Below are 20790 nucleotides of genomic sequence, written 5' to 3'. Positions count from 1 at the left end.
ATTTGTTCAAATAAACCTTCTGCCCATCTCTTCCTCTCTTCATCTTCTGGGACCCCTATTATCTGGATATTATTTCGCTTTATGGAATTGCTGAGTTCTCAAAGTCTCCCTTCGTGATCCAGTAATTGTCTTTCTCTCTTCTTTTCAGCTTCCTTATTTTCCATCATTTTATCTTCTATATTACTGACTCTCTCTTCTGTCTCATTTATCCTTGCTTTTAGAGCTTCTATTTGGGACTGCATCTCAGTAAGAGCATTTTAATTTTGTCCTGACTAGATTTTAGTTCTTTTATTTCTCCAGAAGGGGATTCTCTAGTGTCTTCTATGCTTTTTTTAAGCCCAGCTAGTATCTTTATAATCATTGTTTTAAATTCTAGTTCAGACATCTTACTTATATCCTTATTGATTAAATCCCTGGCAGTGAGTACTACTTCCTGTTCGTTCTTTTGGGATGAATTTCTCCATCTCGTCATTTTGTCCAGAAAAGAATAGAAGAAAGAGAAAAGACAACAATAACAACAACAACAGAAAAAAAAGAAAAAACAAAAACAAAACAAAATAAGAAAAAATCAAACAACAAACAAAACAGAACAAAACAAAAAACTAGATCCTGGGTGTGTTTTAGTCTGCTTGTTAAAAGAAACCAGATCCCAAAATAGGAAGGACAAAAAACTTATATATATACAAAAATAAAATAAAATACAATGAAAGGAAACCAAAAGTAAAATATATATAATATAATATATACATAAAAACTTAAAAAGAATAAAGAAAGAATTTAAAAAATAAGAAAATAGCTGAAAAAATAATACTGAAAGACTAAAGAATAAAAAAAACCCAGGAATGCTATATATTGTTTTCCCCAAAAGCTGAAGCTTTGCATTTCTCTATGATCAGTAAACTTGGTGCTAGCCAGTTGTTCCTGCTGGTCTTCTGCGGGAGGAGCCTGTTGGGCTGATTCTCAGGTGCCTTACCCTTGTGGAAAAGCACCTCCCTTGCCAGGGGGCCAGGCTCAGTGTAAGAGGCCCCAGATTCCACTGTGTGGCGCTCTTTTGCTCCCTGAAGGCTTTAAGCACCAATGGGCAGGATGAAAATGGTGGCACCCCACTCTCTAGCCCCAGAGCTGAAAGTTTGTACCCCCTACTCTTCAGTGAGCCCTCACAGAAAAGCAGTCAATCACTCTTGTCTCCCTGGTTTCCATGGGAACTCTGTGTTCGCCCAGGCTGTGACCAAGCGTTTTTATCTCAGGCACACTACTGAGTTTCAAGACTCCAAATTATAAGGACTCTTGCAGTGCAGACCCACACTGTTCCTCCCAGGGGAGGGAGGGGGGTCTCACCATTGCTTCTGCCTTTTGCTGGGCCCCTGCTAGGAGAGATGTCGCAAAATCGTGCAGCACTTCACAGTTTATAGCAACATAGAGCAGAAAGCCTGCACCTAGACTCGCTCTTTTCAGCCGGCTTCCCTGCTCTTATACATGGGAACTCTGCCCCACTCAGGCATCTCCATTCTTCCTGTGACCCCACGGGATACTGAGACCACGCTGTCCCACCTGGGATTCTGCCCCACTTAGCTACCTGAGCACCTTTAAGCCAGGGACGTCCCCCACTGTAGCAGATTTCTACAAGTTCCAATTTTTCACTCCATTACTTATAATACTTTGCGGTAGCCTCCTTAAGCCAGCTCCCTCCCCGCTGCAGTATCTATCTATCTATCTATCTATCTATCTATCTATCTATCTATCTCCAGATTCAAGTCTCTGCACCTCCTCCCTTCCAAGAGCTGGTCACTTTTCTGTTTGTAAAATTGCAGCATTTCTTTTCTCAGATCTCTGATTGATTTTGCAGGTGTTCAGAATGATTTGATAACTACCTACTGAATTCCAGGGACCAGACGAACTTAGGGTCCCCTACTCCTCCACTATCTTAACTCCTCCCCAAAAGGCATTTTCATGTATTACATCTTTATGTAGAGAAATTGGACCCTCACATATTGCTGATAGAAATATAAAATAATGTAGACACTTTAGAAAACAGATTAGAGGGGTGCCTGGGTGGCTCAGTCCGTTAAGCGTCTGCCTTCGGCTCAGGTCATGATCCCAGGGTCCTGGGATCGAGCCCCGCATCAGGCTCCCTGCTGAGCAGGGAGCCTGCTTCTCCCTCTCCCTCTGCCTGCCACTCCCCCTGCTTGTGCTCTCTCTCTCTCTCCTCTCTGTCAAATAAATAAATAAAATCTTTAAAGAAAAGAAAACAGATTAGATTAGCAGTTTCTTATAAAGTTGAATATGTGCTTACCATATGCCACAGCAATATCACTCCCGTATGTGCCCAGGAGAAATGAAAACATGCTTTTAAATTTGTATGTGACTGTTTACAGCAGCAGTATTCCCAACAGGCTAAAAGTAGAAACAACTCAAATGTCTTTCAGCTGGTAAATAAAGAGAAGTGGTATATCCATACAGTAGAATATTATTCAACAATAAATAATAGAACGAAGTACCAATATATGTTGCAACATGGATGAACCTCAAAAACATTTTGCCCAGTGAAAGAAATACAAAAGAGTACACATTGTATGCTTCCATTTATATTAAATGTCTAGAAAAGGCAAATGTGTAGAATAGATCAATGTTTGCCAGGGGCTGGGGGTGGTATTGCAGAGTGACTGTAGTTGGGGGGAGGGTAGTGATGAATTGTTCTAAAATTAGATTGTGATGTTAGTTGCACAACTCAGTAAATATATTAAAATCATTGAATTGGGTGATGTCAGGGTCAGTAGCATAGTAGAGAACTCCAAGGGCTTATCCCTCCACAGAAACACCCATTGGGTTGAAATATTTGGGAGGCTGGGGAGATTGACAGAATGAGTGAGTCACCATAAATCTTTTGATATATTTTGATTTCTGAATCTTACAGATGTATTACTGCTTCTAAAACTTAACGCAAACAAATTCATTTTTTCAGGGAAGTAAAAAAGCCCAAGTGATCCTTTTAAGAAACCTAACTGTGATCTATAAAAGTAAAGAGAGCAGCCAGTTTGTGATACGTATGAGGATTAGGGACCTGTGTGTTTAGTGAACACCAAGTGTGAAATAAGTAATTCAGGGCTGGATGCAACAGAGAAGAATATGAACTCTGGGTCTGAACACCTGCAAGGGACATGCAAACACCACCCATAAGCCTGTCATTTTTTAATAAAATAGGGATAGAGATTCATCCCACAGTACCACTGCTTAAATGAAATAATCTATGTAATGTGGATTACATAGCTCATGGAATTGAGATGACAGCAGAGCAGAAAATATGCAGAGTTTATCCCCTTCTAAAGTCAGATGATTCTAGCCCTATCACTTACCAGCTGTGCTGTCCCAGAAAATGACGCTACTCTGAACCCAATTTCTCATATTTAAAGTAGGGAAGATCCATACTTCACAAGGTTGATGTGACAACAACACAACATCTGGAAAGCATCTGAAATAGTACCTCAAATATAGCATGCACTTATAACACTGGGTGTTCAAAAAAGGAGAAAAACTGATGGATTTAACTTTGAGTGAGACTAAAAACGGACTTCTTATAGTCCTCGTATATATGTTAGATTAGCAGTATGTAACAGAATAGCAACGTACACACACACCTGTAAGGTCTGAGACAAATCAGAAAGAGAAGAGGTCCTCAAAACAGGCAGAGAAGGAAATAAAGGAAAAAGACTAAATTTGACTAAACAGAGTAAAGGGTCAATAGCTAGTTTCCTGTAAACTGAACTCAAAGAACCATAATCCTCATTCTTAAGGAAGTATTGAAGCACAGCCATGGGGAAACGTGGATGTAATTATTGCTTACCTTAACTTCGTTATATTTTTCTAAATGCTTCAAAGCCATCTGCTGGCTTTAAAAAACTACCCATGTGTCTTTGAATATAAGAGACAAAGTCTGTAAATTTTTAACTTTTATCTTTGTAACCCACACATGGCAGAGAGGAAACACAATGTTTTGAGTGTTTTTCTCAGATAGCACTAGGGATTACATGGGTGATGATTTCATCTGGTTAAATAGAGAATGGACTGAGAAAGAGGCAGTTTTGAAAGGGGAACATAAAAAAGAAAATCATACAAATACACATCTATCCTTTCCTTTGGAAATCTTTTGGTTTTTTAACTGGGACGTAATTTCTTTCTACACATAGCCAGGAAGATTAAAAAAAAAAAAAAAAAAAAAAAAGGCTAAATCTTCACCACATCCTGAAGGGAACAATCCAGAGGCCACAGTGAGGTCAGGAACAGGCTGATTTGGGGATACAGTGGGAGTGCACATAAGTGGCCATTCAGTCTGGAATAAGATAATGGTCAAGTTGGGGTCAGCAGCTGTCTGGGTGTTCAAACACCTCAGTCCCTTCTCTAAATGTTACCTGCCCTGGGCTTGGGGCGGGCTGTTCCATACTCTCTCTACATTCTTTCTAAGTGAATTTATCCAGTCACAATGCTTCCCATGTGTATATTCCCAAGCTTGACTTCCTATCTGAGCTCCAGATTCATTTTTTTCCAGCTACCTGCATGATAGTTCTATTTGGATATCTAATAGGCATCTCAGATTTTACATGATATGACTTTCCCACCCTTCCAACCCAGATGTGCCTCTGGCAAAAGTCCCCAAATTAATAAATAGCACTACTGTCAACCCAGGTGTTCAAGTCCAAACATCAGAACCCAGATTATTTTCATTTCTCCTTTTTCACCTCTGGTCCATGAGCAAACCTTGTTGACTCATCCAAGTCCAACTAGAATGTGTCTCATCCTCCATTTGTGAGCCTCCCCTCCAATTCAGCCACCAATATCTCTCATTGGACCAACTATAGTATCTCCTGACTGGCCTTCCAGCTTCAACTCTTCCCCACCCCCTACATTCTTCAAAGCAGCCAGACTCACTGACTTAACATTCAAGGGGATTTATTGTACTTCATGTTCAGGATCACAGATTTGAGTTTCAGCCTTGACCATGTATTCTTCAGCTCTTCTAATAAGGTAATTTTGGTTTTCTGGTACCACATTACTTTACTGGAAGAAAGGGTACAATTGAAGGAAAAAATATATTTAGATGTTTTGTAAGGGCAGTACGCATGTCCAGCATGATGACTTATGAACTCACTCCCCTGTCTGTGGGAAAGTGAGCTCAGTTACACTGTCACTTTCGCCCAGGGTAGCTTGTCAAAGAGATACTCTGCCAAGCTGGCTTCTGGTGTCTCCATCATGCTACCCAGTTAACAAAATTTAACATTTGCATATATCAGTAAACTAAAAATTTTCAAGTAAAATTTAAGAACCCTTTATTTTAATGCCTGCCCGATCCCATTCCCTCCACTTTCTCCAGAGGCAACCCCAACTGTGACTGTCAGGTCATGTTTTTATACTTTTACCATGCACTGGCTCCCACATTCACCAGGGCTCCACCTGACCCCACCCCACCCCATTCCACCCCACCCCCACATGCCTACATCATTTATAAGGGGAAGATTGATTTTGTATTTTCCAGGGTCCAGTGGAATACCTTCTCCCTCCATCCATGGAGATCCTGAGCTGCATGTGGCCTAGATACCTGCTTTAAAACGTAAAAGGTGAGACATTTGCACACATGAATCAATCAGAGACCTTTATTTATTTAAGAGCCAAATAACTTTATTGAAACCAAACAACTTTATTTATTTATGGCAAAACTGGAAGAAAAAAACTGGAACGTTTTGCAAAGGCAATACTGCAATATGCATGCTCGGCATGGTGATCAGGGAAAGTCACCATGCACCCTGGGCTATAGGGAAAACAGTCCCAACTCAGTTCTTTTTGTCGCTGTCGCCCAGGGTGAGCTTGTCAAAGAGGTACTCCGCCATGCCGTCTTCGGGAGCCCGCATCTTGCGCAGGCTGGTGACATAGCCCCCCAGCTCTTTGATGGACTTGACTTGCTCGTGCAGGTAGTGGCTCTCCAGGAAGTCGCACAGGTGGGCGTCGTTCTTGTCGGTGGCCAGCTGGTGCAGGTCGAGCAGGCTCTGGTTGACGCTCTTCTCCAGGTGCAGGGCGCACTCCATGGCCTTCAGGCCGCTCTCCCAGTCGTCGCGGTCTGGCTTCTTGATGTCGCGGAGGCGGATGCGGCCGCCGCGCTGGTTCTGCAGCTGCATCAGCTTCTCGGCATGCTCGGTCTCCTCGCGGGACTGGCGCAGGAAGAACCGGGCGAAGTGCTTCAAGGCCACGTCGTCGCGGTCGAAGTAGAAAGCCATGGACAGGTACACGTAGGAGGCGTAGAGCTCCAGGTTGATCTGGCTGTTGATGGCGGCCTCGCAGTCGGGGTGGTAGTTCTGGCGCACTTGTGAGAGCGGCGCGGTGGCCATGACTGGCAGCCCGGGCATCAAGGCGAAGGCGGTGCGCAAGCGAGGGCTGCGGGGCCAAAGTCGGTGGCGGCGGGTCCTCGGCGCCTTTTCAGGGTGGGCGACGAGGGAGGCAGGAGGCGGGCAGGCTCCTGGGCTAGGGGCTCACGAGCTCTGGGCTGGAACCGGAAGGTGGGTCCGTTACCCGGGAGTTGGGGCGTGGGGTGAGGATCCGTTAGCAGGTCGTTGGGGTCAGTGGGAAGGGGGCTCTGGAGGGGGCTCTGGAGGGGCTAGGGGGCGGGGCTGGGGCGGGGCGGGGCGCGAGCGCTGTTCCAGGTTCCAAGGAGCTGGGTGACAGTGCGACTCTGTGCTGAGCGTGTGGCCTATATAATACTTTTAAATGTTACTCGTGAATATAAGTGCAACCGTTTTGAGTTAGTCACATGCATGGTTTCTTTGAGCAATGTACTGGAATATTGTCCTGATGAGATTGTTCATTAAATACAGTGTGGAACCATTGGAATATTTGGTATCACAAAGCTTTATTTGGATGGCAGCTATCCTCAGTGACTCAACATCCATATTAATGACACTTCTGATAGCCTCCTCACTCAGTTCCTAGACCTTATTGTTTCAGGGACCTCCACTTCTCTCCTATTCATGATCAGGTTCAGTCTTTTCCAACAGGGCAGCACCTCCAAAGTCTCAGCGAATCTTTCCACCTCTCAGTCTTCCACTCTTTTTGCACTTGTTCTTCACTCCCTTTATTCTCTCTCATCTCTTACTCTTTCAGCGCAGTCCTAGTAACACATTCCTTCTGCCCTGTCTGGACCCCAGTATGGACAGCGTCAGTGATCTATTCACTGACATCCTAGATTTGCTCACCCCCTCTCACCTGGCTCGCCAATTCCCTTCCTCTTGGGTAAATGCAGATTTCTCTTTTCTGTCGCAGAAAACAGAAGTTTTAGGTGCATTCTTAGAGAATGCACTGCTAACCATGTGGATATATTCCTCCAACCTCACCTGTACTTTCACTGCCACTCAGCAAGCCTTTTTTTTTTTTTTTTAAACTCCTTCAATTATATTCTGTGGAATGAACCACAATGGTAAGAAATACCACTGATCTCAAATTGCCTTTTATTCATTTATTCAGCAAATATTTATTGATTACCTAATATTGCCCAGGCACTGGTCTGTGATTTGGGCATACATTAGTAACAAAGAGACAAATTTCTGTTCCACTGGGGTTTGCATTCTAGTGGAGAAGCAGACCAAACTAAACAACCATCTTTCCCCCAACCCCTTATTGTCCCAAGTGCATACATAAAACATATTACATGTGTATATGTAAATTCTAAAAAACTATATGTTCTGGGGTGCCTGGGTGTCTCAGTCTGTTAAGTGGCTGCCTTCGGCTCAGGTCATGATCCCAGGGTCCTGGGATAGAGCCCCTCGTCGGACTCCCTGCTCAGCGAGAGCCTGCTTCTCCCTCTCCCTCTGCCTGCCACTCTGCCTGCCACTCTGCCTACTTGTGCTCTCTCTGTCTCTCTGTCAAATAAATAAATAAAATATTTTTAAAAAATAAAAATAAAAAAATAAAAAACTATATGTTCTTAGAATTCAAGGATCTTATAGTGGCGAACATAAGACCAATCTAGGTATCTATAACAATTTGTGCATTAATTCAACAACCATTTAGATACTCCAAATGTATATCAGACACTCTTTGATGCTGGAGATATACAGAAGAATCAAACATGGTCTCTGTTCTCAAGATACAACATAGAGTGACAGAATATTATAAGTGCTCTCAGATAAAGTTAGGATAAAATACTTTTTTTTTTTAAAGATTTTATTTATTCATTTGACAGAGAGAGAGAGAGAGGCAGGCAGAGGGAGAAGCAGACTCCCTGCGCAGGGAGTCCGATGCAGGACTGGATCCCAGGACCCTGGGATCATGACCTGAGCCAAAGGCAGATGCTTAACAGACTGAGCCACCCAGGCGCCCTAAAATGCCTATTTTCATGGAAAGGTTTAATCTCATGGCTCTAGTTGACGCACCTTTTTTTTTTTTTTTTTTGGTCTTTTTATTCCCCTTTGGAAGCTTATGCTATTTTATAATCAGTTTTTATGAAGAAAGCAAAGGATCAAATATCAAATATCACAATGTAAATTTCTCTAAGCAGTTTTAGGGGTATATAATTGTTGATTCTGTAAGGAGATAGAATAATAACAATGTCTACTTGATAAGTTGATTTTAATGATAAAATCACACACTAGAGATGGAAAAGAACTATGTGATAAGTTCTCAATGACATAAAATTTTATTCTATATTTGCTTAACACAAGTGCTTTGTCTTTTTTTGAGATTTATTTATTTATTTTGAGAGAGAGAGAGAGAGAGAGAAGCAGGAGGGGCGGAGGGAGAGGGAGAGGGAACCCCAAGCAGACTCATTGCTGAGCGCGAGCTGGAGGCAGGGCTTGATCTCACGACCCTGAGATCATGACCTGAGCCAAAACCAAGAGTCGGAGGCTTAACCCACTGTGCCACCCAGGCGCCCCCACAAGTACTTTATCTTAATATAATTGTAGACTTTAAAAATTTCCTTGGGAGATTCCATTGTAGATTTCAGTGTAAGAATCTATTTAAATAAAAGAGGTCTTGATTTTGTAGAATATTTTCTCATTATATTCCCAAGATTATTTAGTAATTAATTTATCCCTATAATTTTACTCTATAAATATTTAAAATAATGTTATTGAATAGTTTTATGTGTACCATATACTAAGGGGTGCCAATGGTGTTTCTCAGATATTTCATCCCTCATAATTACCTCCTAGGGAAGTAGATAACAGTAAAAGATATGTTACAACTATGAGAAACCTAAGACATAAAAACCAACTCTTCTAAGAGAAAATCAACAAACAAGCATGGACTGGGACTTCAAATTTCCATAAAGGAAATATACATATATATAAACAAAAGCATTCCATCCAGTTTTTCTTTAGTGAGGAATATAAAACTAAATACAAACATAGAATGGGAACAGTATAGAGCAGATTATGTTTTTTAAAAATAGGATTATAGGACCATAAAATGAAATGTTTGTGGTCAGTATTTGTGTTAGGGTTCTCCAGGGCAACAGAACCAATAAAATATATATATCTTATTATTAAAAGAAATTGGCTTAGATGGAAGTGTTGAATCACTAAATTGTACACCTGAAACTAATATTGCTCTGTATGTTAACTAACTGGAATTTAAATTAAAACTAAATAAATTCTGGGGGAAAGAAGGAAATTGGCACGTGCAGTTACAGAGGTTGACAAGTCCCAAGATCTACAGTCAGCAAACTGGAGACCCGGGAGAGATGATGGTATAGGTACAAAGGCCAGCAGCATTAAGAACCAGGAGGAACTGATTTTCAGTTTAAGTTTGAAAGCAAGAAAATACTAATGTCCCAGATGGAAGGCAGTCAGGCAGGAGGAGTTCCCTCAAGGGATAGTCAGCTGTTTTGTTCTTTTCAGGCCTTCAGCTGATTGGATAAGTCTCACCCACATTAAGGAAGGCAATCTACCAATTCAAATTTTTTTAAGGCAAAGTGTTTTTTCCAATTTTACTGAGATACATTGGTATATGACATTGTATTAGTCCAAGATGTACAACATAATGATTTGATACATATATATTTATACTTATATATATTACAATTATATATAATATATATATATTGCCAAATGATTACCACAGTAAGTTTAGTTAACATTAATTACCTCACATAGTTATTTTTTCTCTAATTATGAGAACTTTTAAGATTTACTCTCTTAATAACTTTCATATATACAGTACAGTCTGTTAACAAAGCACAATGCTGTACATTAAATTCCCAAAACTTATTTATCTTACAACTGGACATTTTTATCTTTTGACCACCTTCACCCATTTCCCCTACTCCCCACCCCCTCTTACTGGCAACCATCAGTATGTTCTCTGTATCTGTGAATTTGCTTTTTTTGGATTCCACTTATAAGTGAAATTATACAGTATTTCTCTCTGACTTATCTCACTTAGCATAATGCCCTCAAAGTCCATCCATGTTATCACAATTGGCAGGATTCCCCCCTTTTGTGGCTGAATAATATTCCATTGTATATATGTTACAATTTCTTTATTCATCCATCAGTGGATACTTAGGTTGTTTCCATGCCTTGGCTATTGCAATAATGCTGTGATTCATGAGGGTGCAGATACATTTTTGAGATAGTGATTCCATTATCTTTGGATATATACCCAGAAGTGAAATACTAGATCTAGTTCTATTTATATGAATAGTAGTTCATATTGTATTTAGTAGTTCATAGTACTATTTATATGAGCATATGGTAGTTCTCTTTGTAATTTTTTGATGAATTAACATACTGTTGTCCATAGAGGAATCTCCATACTATTTTCCATAGTGGTCAACAGTGCACAAGTGTTCCCTATTTTCCACAACCTCACCACCACTTGTTATTTCTTGTCTTTTTGATGATAGCCATTTTAACAGGTATGAGATGATAACTTGTGGTTTTGATTTGCATTTCTCTTATGATGAGTGATGTTGAACATCTTTTCATGTACCTGTTGGACAGTTGGATGTCTTTGGAAAAAAATGTCCATTCAGTTTCTCTGTCATTTTTTAAATCAGATTGTTTGGTTTTTTGCTATTGAGTTGTATGAGTTCTTTATATATTTTGGATATTAGCCCCTTGTCAGAGATATGATTTGCAACTATTTTCTCCCATTCCATCTGTTGCCCTTTCATTTTGTTAATTGTTTCCTTTGCTGTGCAGAAGCTTTTAAGCTTGATGTTCCCTCTTGTTTTTTATTTTGTTGCCTTTGCTTTTGGTGTCAAATCCAAAAAGTCATCACCAAGACTAATGTCAAGCAGCTTACCCCCTATGTTTTCTTCTAGGAATTTCATGGTTTCAGGTCTTATATTTAAATTTTCGACCCAATTTGAGTTGATTTTTTGTGTATGGTTTAAGATAGGGATCCAGCTCCATTGTGTTGTGTGTAATTCTAGTTTATCCAACACCATATATTAAAGTGATTTTTCTTTCCCCATTGTATACTCATGCCCCTTTTGTCATAAATTAATTGACCATTTCTGTGTGGGGTTATTTCTAGGCTCTCTATTCTATTCCATTGATTTATGTGTCTTTTTATGTCAATACTATATTGTGTTGATTACTATAACTTTGTTATACAGTATGAAATCAGAAAGTGTGGTACCTCCAGCTTTGTTCTTCTTTTTCAAGATTTCTTTGACTATTTGGGTTATTTTGTAGCTCCATGCAAATTTTAGGATTGTTTATTCTACTTCTGTGAAAGATACCATTAGAATTTTGATAGGAACTGCATTGAATCTGAGTCTACATTGCTTTGAGTAGTATGTACATTTTAAAAATATTAATTCTTTCAATCTCTGAGCACAGAATGTCCAATTATTTGTGTCTTCTTCAGTTTCTTTCATCAATGTCTTATGGTTTTTAGTGTACTAATTTTCCACCTCCTTGGTTAAATTTATTACTAGTATTTTGTTGTAATTATAAATGGGATTGTTTTTAATTTCTCTTTCTGATAGGTCACTGTTAATATATAGGAATGCAACTGACTTTTGTATATTGATTTTGTATCCTGCAGCTTTACTGAATTTTTTTTATTAGTTCTAACAGTTTTGAGGTAGAGTCTTTAAGAGTTTTCTATATATAATATCATATTATCTGCAAAGAGAGACAGTTTTATTTCTTCCTTCCAATTTAGATATGGTTTATTTCTTTTTCTTGACTGATTACTCTGGCTAAGACTCCCAGTACTTTGTTGAATAAAAGTGGTGAGAATGGGCATCCTTGTTCAATTAAAATGTTAACCTCATCAAAACAAAAAACAAAAACAAAACAAAACAAAAACATCCTTACAGGTACACCCAGAATGTTTGACCAAATATCTGGGCACCAGGCAAGTTGACACAAAAAATTAACCATCACAGTATTATTCATAGCAGATGCAGAGTCAGCAAATAATTAGTATTATAGTATTATAATCTGTGAAAACTATTTGTTTTGAGTTTCAGTTCCTGTCATCCTTTAAAATGTTACAGAACTGGGCACCTGGGTGGCTTAGTCGGTTAAGCATCTGCCTTCGGTTCAGGTCATGATTCCAGGGTCTTGGGATCAAGTCCCACATTGGGCTCCCTGCCCAGCAGGGAGTCTGCTTCTCCCTCTCCCTCTACCCTTCCCCTTGCTCATGGTCTCTCTCTCTCTCTCAAATAAATAAATAAAATCTTTTAAAAAAATGTTGCAGAACTAATAGTTACACAACTGATAGTAGGCAATAAGTTCTTTTTTTTTTAAGTTTATTTATTTTTGTAGTAATCTCTACACCCAATGTGGGGCTTAAACTCACAACCCCAAGATCAGGAGTTGCACGCTCTTCTGACTGAGCCAGCCAGGAACGTCTAGACAATAAATTCTTACTCAGTGTCTGTGATTAGCTCTCATTTATTCATTTGTGTATTTCTATTGAGCATCTTTTTATGCCAGGTATTTTTATAGGTACTAATACAAATACTTGTTTTATAAACTTCTCATATTTGCACTGTTTTACAGCTAAGTGCTATTCTGTGTTCTATGTAATCTCTTCTTTAAAAATTAATACATGCTGTAGGCTCTATGATTCATAGAGAAACTGACCATAGGTAGAATCGGTTGGTAGTTTATCTCACTCTCCATATATATATATATATGGATGTGTGTGTGTATGTGTGTGCATACATATGTGTGTATAAATGCATATGTGTATGTGGGTATTCATATGTATGTGTGTGTACATGCATATGTATAAACAAATAATTTCATGAGAGGTAGTGAAAAGTGATGTATCAACCCAAAATCTATATTATCTGTCTCTGGACTGTTCACTTTACATTATCTTATTATTACAGATATTCTGAGTTAATTTTTATTATTGTCACCCATATTTTACAGATAAAGAAATTGTGAATTAGAGAGTATGTTAACATGCTCAAGCACACATCTTGTAAATAGCAGAGAGTGACCCTCTGAACTGGATCTTCTCTAAGTGGTTTGGAGAGCTTGGCTGGACCATAAGTTCCTTTAGGACAAAGACTGACTTTTATAATGCTAAATTTCACATAGTAGGGACTCAAAAGTATGAATTTAAAGATTGAGTAAACTTTTAAAGCTTTAGTCTCATTATATCCAAATTAAAACAGTGAGTGGGAGTAGATGTTAAATATGTGCTTAAACTATATTTCCTTTAGAAGGAAAAAAATGAAAGACACCCAATGATGACAAATTATTCTTATACTTTTACGTTAATATGCATAAACGTAAAACTAAGTATAAAAATCTGTATGCTTAAAGGTATGCTTTTATAACTGTAAAACTAACAATTTATAAATATATACAAATAAAACTATGAAATAATAAAATTAAAATTAAGAAATTCCAGTCATGCTTCAGATTATACTTTTTTCTCTTAAACACTATCATGTCTCACTGAGAATCAATCTAAGGTCTATTCTCCATATACTGAGATTCAAGTTCCCTTTTGAGTACCATGCCTATATACCCTCATATTCATGGACCATCTCAGTTCTTAACCACTCTTCTTTACTGAAACAACTGACACACTTTGGTTCCTGTATTTTTAATTTAATTTTGCTTTCAGATAGTGGAAGCCATCATTTAAATATGTCTATGTTAATTTTTATTAACTTGTAAAAAGTAAGGTGATAGTTTATTCTGGTACAGTTTGTTGATTTTATGAAGTACCATTAAAAGTCTCAATAACTTCAATAACTGCAGGTGCTGAAGTTTTATTCTATTAAACTACCTTTTATTTCCCAGTCATTGCCTTAAAAGGAAATTTTAGTCTTTGTGGCTGATAAAATAAGTTGATGTGACTATAAGGGTGGATGTGGGACAGTTAGTTGTCTTTTTTACACCAGGACATATGGATCTAGCAGCAGTCACACACAACATGATTCAGAGCACACATGCAAATGTGGACCCTGAGTTTGTGTGGCTGTATTGCACTTGGAAGAAATCAAGATGATCTTGAAAATACTTTTGGAATTTCTAATTTAGATGTAAACACAAGAACAGATCCCTGGAATTCTCAAATACACCTAGAGAACACCAAGTTGGAATGGCATGAACACACTATATATATAATGTATAAGTATTTAGGACTTATTGTATGTCCACCTTTGTGCAAAATGCTGAATGATTGCAGCAGACATTGACTTTTTCTTAAAATTCAATGAACATGTACTGTATTATTAGTTTCAGAGGTAGAGTTTGCATATAACACCCAGTGCTCATTACATCAAGTGCCCTCTTTAATACCCAACACCCAGTTACCCCATCCACCCACCCACCACCCCTCCAGCAACCCTCAATGTGTTCCCTAGAGTTCAGTGTCTCATGGTTTGTCTCCCTCTCTGATTTTGTCTTCTTTTATTCCCCCCCTTCCCCATGATCCTCTGTTTCGTTTCTTAAATTCCATATATGAGTGAAATCATATGATAATTGTCTTTCTCTGATTGGCTTATTTCACTCAGCATAATACCCTCTATTTCCATCCACATCGTTGCAAATGGCAAGATTTCTTTCTTTTTGATGGCTGAGTAATGTTCCATTGTATATATATACCACCTCTTCTTTATCCATTCATCTGTCAATGGACATCTGGGCTCTTTCCATATTTTGGCTATTGTGGACATTGCTGCTATAAACACCGGGGTACAGGTGCCCCTTTGGATCACTATGTTTGTATCCTTTGGGGTAAATACCTAGTAGTGCAATTGCTGGGTCATAGGTTAGTTCTATTTTTAACTTTTTGAGGAAACTCCATACTGTTTTCCAGAGTAGTTGTACCAGCTTACATTCCCACCAGCAGTGTAAGAGGGTTCCCCTTTCTCTGCATCCTCACCAACATCTGTTGTTTCCTGACTTGTTAATTTTAACCATTCTGACTGGTGTGAGGTGGTGTCTCATTGTGGTTTTGATTTGAATTTCCCTGATGCCAAGTCATGTGGAGCATTTTTTCATGTGTCTGTTAGCCATTTGTATATCTTCTTTGGAGAAATGTCTGTTCATGTCTTCTGCCTATTTTCTAACTGGATTATTTATTTTTTGGGTGTTGAGTTTGATAAGTTCTTTATAGATTTTGGATACTAGCCCTTTATCTGATAATGTCATTTGCAAGCATCTTCTCCCATTTGGTCGGTTGTCTTTTGGTTTTGTCGATTGTTTCCTTTTCTGTGCAAAAGCTTTTTATCTTGTTGAAGTCCCAATAGTTCATTTTTGCTTTTGTTTCCCTTACCTTTGAAGACGTGCCTAGCAAGAAGTTGCTATGGCTCAGGTCAAAGAGGTTGCTGCCCGTGTTCTCCTCTAGGATTTTGATGGATTCCTGTCTCACATTTCGGTCTTTCATCCATTTTGAGTTTATCTTTGGGTATGGTGTAAGAAAATGGTCCAGTTTCATTCTTCTGCATTTGGCTGTCCAATTTTCCCAACACCATTTGTTGAAGAGACTTTTTCTATTGTATATTCTTTTCTGCTTTGTCAAAAATTAGTTGACCATAGTATTGAGGGTCCATTTCTGGGCTCTCTATTCTGTTCCATTGATCTATGTGCAGCTGACATTGACTTTAATCTCATGGCTCAAGTATCTGTTTCTGTTCACTTTTTCACTGACAAAATGTACATATGACCAATATAAAATTAGTTGCTAATGAATTAATAGCCAATAGTATATGTATTAATATATTCATTTTGAAACATTTATATGTATTCAGTAATATTGGAAATCTTTACTTCTGTTGTCATGGACATAGAAATTACCACAGAATTGCTATAGAAATTGCTCATACTTTTCCCTACAAAGTGATTATGTTTAGGGAAAATATATTTGATGGAATTATGTTAGTTAACCTAAAGAGCCATAATGTCTTGAATGAAGCTGTAGATATTTTGTTTTGCTAAAACCAAGTGTAAGTTTTTCCAAACAGCTTGGGGAAAAAAAGCATAAACCTTATAAAACTTTCCTTATCATTCCATACCTTACTATATTATTAACACAGTATGTTTATAGAATAAACATATTTAATGTCATAATTATTCTTCATAATTTGACACAAGTAATGTGCTCTCACTTTTTAGTTTTCTAAACTTTTTCTGTATTCTCAATGGCTTATTTGCTTATTTCCTCTTATAAAAATATGATAATGACCTCAACCAGCCAGCACTAAAACTCAGTGAAAGACACAATTTCCAAAATAATGGTTCTGTAAAGTGTTTCCTCTGTATTCTCATTTATCACCTTCACTCTGGGATTTTCATTCTTCAGTTCTTGTTCATACATGAAAAATAAACAATACCTTTTTGACTTATTTTCTTAAAATCTTTTGACACTTTCCAAATATATCTTTGAGTATTTAAGGTCAGTTAAACCCACTTAGAGAGTTTCAGATTTCTAGGAAATATATGATATTTAGTAGCTTTCTACAAAAATGATCTTAAATTTCATTTATTATAAAGTACATTAGTGGATTGAGATATATAACTTAGCTAGAAAATATTATCAACATTTTCCTTTTGCTAATGCAGGTGGTGCTCTTAAATTATGATTTCTTACATGACAAACAACCCATGAGGAAAGGCTCATTAATAATGCTGTCAGCTGTATGACTTGATTTTCTATTAGTAATGTTACCCCTTGATTTTCTCCTGCCAGAAAAGCGCTGATTCTTTGAAACCGTTGGAAGTGATATAAATTTATACAGCACGTGTGTGTGTGTGTGTGTGTGTGTGTGTGTGTGTGTGTTAGAAGAGGGGTTGAGTGCAAAGACAAAACCAGCATTACTTTTCAGGACATGAATTAAAGATGTGCTGTGGAGTAACTGGTGGATTGGGAAGGAAGATAAGGCCAAAGACAGCCCTCTTGAAAGGGATGAGTCTGTTGAAACTGGAAATTGACGGGGAGAAATCTGCTGAAAAGAATTCCTGAGGGCTATCACTTTGACTCTGTGTGTGGTAAAGTCCTTGGCCTGGAGTAGAAGGGGAAAGCTGGGCCGAGAGCAGCTTCTGGTGGCAGGGAATATTATTTTCTTTTACCTGCTGCTATTCATACATTCCTTAGCATTCCTTAGATCCTAACAAACCACCAAAGACTAAAAACATTAATGATAACTGGAAGTATCAGTTCCATATCCAAAATAATGTACTGATAATGCTTCCTCCCCTATTTTACCATGTCTCTGTCAATTATCAATGCTTTTATTCCCTCCTAAATCATTAATTTGGTCCTTAATCAAATGTATTCCTCAATTACACTGCAGAGAAATGCAGTTTTCCCAATGTGGCCCTTTCCCCTTAATTCTTTTTTTTCACATTAGCAATTCCTAATTTTTAGGAAAAAAAAAGTTTATAAATTTATCAAGACTCACTATTCTCCAAATTATGAAAATCAATTCCTATATCATTACAGATTGGTAAATATATTGATCATATCAGAGTATTTCAGTTAATCATTTTGTCTACAGAGGTTACAGCTACAAGATGAAAAAACATTCAGTTTATTCAGTTGTTACAAATGTAGGAGGGGGAAATGGAAATAGGAATAATAAGACTCTTTGCAGAACCAAAAGTCCACTTTCTTTTCTCCTAGAGACACTGTTTTATAAACCATGGTCCTAGCCATGCTGTTAAATATATTTGGTTAGATTACATTCTAAATTAAACCAGTCCATCAGAGTGAGTCTCTGTATAGGACACTTGGTTTTATAAAACTGTTTCATAGATGAATGATGTAGAGCATCTCTGACTGTCTTCTTGCAAAGGAGTGTTGTTAGGTCAAATGAACAAGAGAAAACATGTAATAATACAGTATTAGAACTATTTTTATAAAACAATAATTCCATTTGTATTTTGTGATGGTAAGTAACATCTTAGAAAACCATGGTGTGTATGTGTGTATTGACTGCATACATTTGTACGTGCATATTAGGCTTTGCTAGTTAATGTCAGTGTTAGCTAAAATTTAGACCTTGAGAGGGGGGCAAGATGGCAGTAGAGTAGGGGACCTTGTTTCATCTGATCCCTCGAATTTAGCTGGACATCTATCAAACCATTCTGAATACACACGAATTCAACCTGAGATGTAAGAAGATTTATCTGAATTTCTACAAGCAGAAAAATGACTACTTTTTGCAAGGTAGGAGGTGCAAAACATTGAATCTTCGGGGGAAATATTGGAAGATAAATGGAGGAGGGAGGGAGCCTCCATAAGCCGGCCACCGGAAAGTGATATAACACCGGAGCAAAAAATCGGGACCCTTAGAAATCTGCTCCAGTGAGAGACATCCCTTTCTGAAAAGGGCACAGGGGATGAATTCTAGGTGGATCATTGTGGTCTCAGGATTCCACAATGCTCAGAAAGTACGGGGGAGCCTGAACCGATAGAGTGCCCAGGCATTGGAGCAGGGAGACTGGTTATGGTCTGCGAGCCCAGAAGGGACTCTCAGCTCCAGTCACCATAAACCATGAGCTGGGCCAGTAGGGAGACCGCTCTCTGCCTGACCACCCTCAAAAGGACTAGAAGGTGCAGGCTGTTTAACATCCCAGGGGAGATATAAAACAGCTTGCACCCACGACAGGGCAACAGCTCTCAGAATGGTGTGGCCCACGAAAGGACACTGGGGCAGCGCCCAGCCATGACCTGGGAGCTGCGGAAGAGGGTGCATGTGCAAGCCCATGGCTGCTTGCAATTACAAAGTCACAAAGCACAGAGATGCTTGTGGATCCCTGGAACTCCCCCGGGAGAGTTTCAGTGGGCATGAATAGTGCGAGTCTGTAGTGTTTGGTTCGCACAGAAGTGGAGATGATTTGACCTGGAGGGTTATTGAAGAAAGGGAACCGTGAGCTTGTGGCTCTGGGCCAGAGATTCCTGCACAGCCATATTTGCTCTGATCCTCTAAAGAGAAGCAGAAAGCCACCAGGGAACAAAATCCACACAGACGACCAGCTCACATTAAGCCCATCTCCCTGACAAGGGGGGGCTGGGCAACTCCACCTAGGCAAAGATTCCTGAGAAGCCGAGCAGCAGACCCCTCCCTCAGAAGACAGACTGGAAGAACAGGTGAATGATAAGCTTATTTCCCACAGGACTGTAGAACTCCAGCACCAGGGGAAAATAATATAGGGAGCTCCAGGTGTTCCCTCATGACTCGTTTATACTTCAGGCTAAAATTGTACATTTCTTTTTTGATTATTTTCTTTTTTTTTCTTTTCCTTACCCTGTTCCCATTTCAAATAGAGTTTTATTTCCCAACTTATGTTTTTAAGTTGCTTTTTAACTTCTTTTTCACTCTATTCAATTTTATCTTGATATATATATATATATATATATATATATATATATATATATATACGTTCTGATTTCCTTGCAATTTGGGGATATAGTGTCTTCTAACACACAGATCAAAAATCAGTCAGGAACAGGCAGATCACCCTGCTTTGTCCACCCTGAGAGATTATAATCTCTCCCCCCCTTTTTTTATTGTTTTGGATCATCTTGGCTTTGTTTGTTTATCTGTGGTAGCCTCTGGCTGCTTCGGATTTTTTCTAGGGTGCATTTTACTTAGGTCATGGTTGATATTTTGGGCTCTGTTCATTTGCTCAACCATCCTTCAACAGAATGACTAGAAGGAAGAACTCTCAACAAAGAAAAGAACCTGAGACAATGTCCTCTGCCACAGAACTAATGGGTATGGATACAAGCAAGATGTCAGAGGTAGAATTCAGGATGGCAATCATAAAGTCAATAGATAGGCTTGAAAAAAGCATTAGTGACAAGGACAGAAATGGGATATAATCAGGCCGAACTTAAAAATGCTATGAATGAGATGCAGTCTAAACTGGATACTCTAACAGCCAGGGTAAATGAGGCAGAAGAGAGAATCAGTGATCTAGAAGATAAGCTGATGGAAAGGATGGAAGTTGAGGAAAACAGAGATAGGCAGCTAGTAGCCCATGAAAATAGACTTAGAGAGATTAATGATGTCATGAAACGTTCCAATGTCAGAATTATTGTGATCCCTGAAGGGGTGGGGAGAGAGGACTAGAAGGTATATTTGAGCAAATCATAGCTGAGAACTTCCCTAATCTGGGGAAGGAAACAAGCATTCATGTCCAAGAGGCAGAGAGGACCCCTAAAATCAATAAAAATAGTTCAACATCCCGACATATAATAGTGAAACTTTCAAATCTTATAACCAAAGAAACTATCCTGAGAATAGCTAGGGAGAGGAGGTTCCTTACATATGGAGGGAGGAACATCAGAATAACATCAGACCTATCCACAGAGACC

General features: G+C 38.7%; 1 pseudogene; it reads right to left on the bottom strand.

The window, feature by feature from the left end:
• Positions 1-5673: 5673 nt before the first annotated feature.
• LOC144380433 (ferritin heavy chain pseudogene) lies at positions 5674-6395 on the bottom strand (annotated as a pseudogene).
• Between the last annotated feature and the right edge of the window lie 14395 nt (positions 6396-20790).

The sequence above is a fragment of the Halichoerus grypus genome, chromosome X (assembly GCF_964656455.1).
Source record: "Halichoerus grypus chromosome X, mHalGry1.hap1.1, whole genome shotgun sequence".
Classification (NCBI taxonomy): Eukaryota; Metazoa; Chordata; class Mammalia; order Carnivora; family Phocidae; genus Halichoerus; species Halichoerus grypus.
The sequence above is the reverse complement of the archived record's forward strand: the minus strand, read 5'-3'. Positions and strand labels throughout refer to the sequence as shown.